We start from the raw sequence: 3,162 nt of genomic DNA on the forward strand, positions 1-3,162 counted from the left end.
CTCTTGTGAAACTATCCTGCTGGGCAAGTATTCCTGGTCCAAATTCCAAAGAGATAAAGCCTTGAGGGGGGCAACAGTTATTCTCCAAGGAAGCAGGGCAATTCAGTGCACTTCAGAGATGAGAAAGAACCTGCACTCATCCTAGCCATAGGTAGCAGGATGGAAATCAGTACCTGATCAATGAAGAGATTTGAATCTGTGTCTGAGAAGTTTAAGACTTTCTCCAAGGTTAGGGTATTTTACATGTAATCCCACCACAAGTTTAAAAGGTAGACCTTCATATGACCTCCATTTCTTGGGCTCAAAGAGTTTAAGTGATGTGGCTCAGGTCACACCTAATTTGAGGTAGAGAATGAACTGGAGCTTAGTTATCACCATTGCGCCAAGCTTTCAGTTGTGTGTAGCCTGGTGAGTCTACTAGCAAGTTACTCGCCCTGCAACTTTAGGACTCTGGATGGAAACTGACTTCCAGGTGAAACATAACCCTGGCATCATGCCCATTCATTACTCTCCGGGGGGGGGGGGGAGGGGGGGGGGAGGAAAATCAGTTCTATGGGCATCAGCACAATTTAGGAAAAATGCTAACTAGAATGGTAGTTCTCCATGTAGCAATACAGATAAATACCAACTTCTAAATAAAGGATGTAATCTCATGTGAGGAATGCAAAAGGGAGAATAATAACTTTGTACAGCACTTTATGATTCACAAAGGATATTAATATCTAAGGCCCAATTTGCTTTTCACATCAGCCCTTTGTGTAGGCATTATTGACGTTTCACAGATGAAGAAACTGAGGCACAAAGAAGTTAATTTAATATGAAGAGGTGGGCATGTATTATTTGATGGTTTCCCAGCCTCCATTCACCCTTCTTTTGGTGAAGGTGCCCTCTGTTTCCTTAGGCGATCAAATACCTGCCATCTCAGCAACAGCGATTGGATCAACATGAGCAGAAAACATAGCAGGTCTTTGAGGGTCAAGCTTAGAACTTTTGTTTGGGCTTTTGTTCAAATTGTTGAGATGGAGAAACTCAAACCCTTAGGTATGAATCTGCAGTTAATGGCTACCACCACAAGAAAAATACATTATGTGTAAATTTTAAACCCATAGAAGACAATTCAGCTTAGCCTAGTCCAGTGGTCGGCAAACCGCGGCTCGGCAAACCACGGGTCGCGAGCCACATGCGGCTCTTTGGCCCCTTGAGTGTGGCTCTTCCACAAAATACCAGGTCTTCCACAAAATACCGACTTCTGCGCATGGGCCATGAAGTTTCATTCTTTTTTGTTTGTTTGTTTGTTTTTGGTTTTTTTTTGAAGGGGGCACCCGGATCACGAAGTTTCAATCACACTGTACGTGCGCGTCCGCACGTGGTATTTTGTGGAAGAGCCACACTCAAGGGGACAAAGAGCCGCATGTGGCTCGTGAGCCGCGGTTTGCCGACCACGGGCTAGTCAATGGAAAGCAGAACTAGAGGTTAAAAATAAAAAGAATGCATAGTAAATGGATGGTAAGACTAAATCTTATATAGTCATCACATTAAATGCAAATAAGTTAGCCTCACCAATTGGATTTTTAAAAATTACATCCAACAATAAATTGGCTATAAGAGATGCTGTTAAAACATGAAGATAGAAAGATTAGGTAGTTGTGTCTCAGAGACCGGTAGCGCTTGCAGCATGGCTGACCAACTGACTGAAGAGCAGATTGCAGAATTCAAAGAAGCTTTTTCACTATTTGACAAGGATGGTGATGGAACTATAACAACAAAGGAATTGGGAACGTAATGAGGTCTCTTGGGCAGAATCCCACAGAAGCAGAGTCACAGGACATGATAAACGAAGTGGATGCTGATGGTAATGGCACAATCGACTTCCCAGAATTTCTGACAATGATGGCAAGAAAAATGAGAGACACAGACAGCGAAGAAGAAATTCGAGAAGCATTCCGTGTGTTTGATAAGGATGGCAATGGCTATATTAGTGCAGCAGAGCTTCGCCATGTGATGACAAACCTTGGAGAGAAGTTAACAGATGAAGAGGTTGATGAAATGCTCAGGGTGATGGTCAAGTAAGCTATGAAGAGTTTGTACAAATGATGAGAGCAAAGTGAAGATATTGTACAGAATGTGTTAAATTTCTTGTACAAAATTGTTTATTTGCCTTTTCTTTGTTTGTAACTTATCTGTAAAAGGTTCCCCTACTGTCAAAAAAAATATGCATGTATAGTAATCAGGACTTCATTTCTCCATGTTTTCTTCCCTTATCTTACTGTTATTGTCCTGAAACCTTATTTTAGAAAATTGACCAAGTAACATGTTGCATGTGGCTTACTCTGGATATATCTAAGCCCTTCTGCACATCTAAACTTAGATGGAGTTGGTCAAATGAGGGAACACCTGGTTATGCCTTTTTTAAAGAAGTTTTCTTTAGGAACTGTCAGCATGTTGTTGAAGTGTGGAGTTGTAACTGCGTGGACTATGGACAGTCAACAATATGTACTTAAAAGTTGTACTATTGCAAAACGGGTGTACTATCCAGGTACTCATACACTATTTTTTTGTACTGCTGGTCCTGTACCAGAAACATTTTCTTTTATTGTTACTTGCTTTTTAAACTTTGTTTAGCCACTTAAAGAAAATCTGCTTATGGCACAATTTGCCTCAAATCCATTCCAAGTTGTATATTTGTTTTCCAATAAAAAAAAATTTTACCCCCCCCAAAAGATAGAAAGATTAAAAATAAGATGAAAACAACAACAACAAAAATAAGATGGAAAAAGATACACCAGGAAAATATGAAGTAGGTTATTATCCTAATATCTGCCAAAAAAGAATTTTAGTCTCAAAAGATAACAAGTGAAAAAAAGTCATTATAGATTCATAAAAGAAACAATAGGCAAGCGCATAAATGCAACAGCAAAACACATAGATGCACCTAATTATACAGCATTAAAATATACAGAACTGCAGGGAGAAATAGATGATACATAATTGTAGCTGGAGCTTTTAATATCTCTCTTTCATAAACTGATATGTCAAGGCTTGCAGTACAATTACCATATTTCAACAATTCTACACTGTATACAAGGTTGAACTCTAGAAGTATTAAAGACATAATATACATGAAAAAAATTACAGAAGAAAAATATATAGCTTATGACTGAG

General features: G+C 39.1%; 1 pseudogene; it reads left to right on the forward strand.

Moving 5' to 3' along the window:
• The first annotated feature begins 1,646 nt into the window (after positions 1-1,646).
• On the forward strand, positions 1,647-2,438 carry LOC102425950 (annotated as a pseudogene).
• The last annotated feature ends 724 nt before the right edge of the window (positions 2,439-3,162 follow it).

This window comes from Myotis lucifugus, unplaced genomic scaffold (assembly GCF_000147115.1).
Source record: "Myotis lucifugus unplaced genomic scaffold, Myoluc2.0 scaffold_37, whole genome shotgun sequence".
NCBI classification, from domain to species: domain Eukaryota; kingdom Metazoa; phylum Chordata; class Mammalia; order Chiroptera; family Vespertilionidae; genus Myotis; species Myotis lucifugus.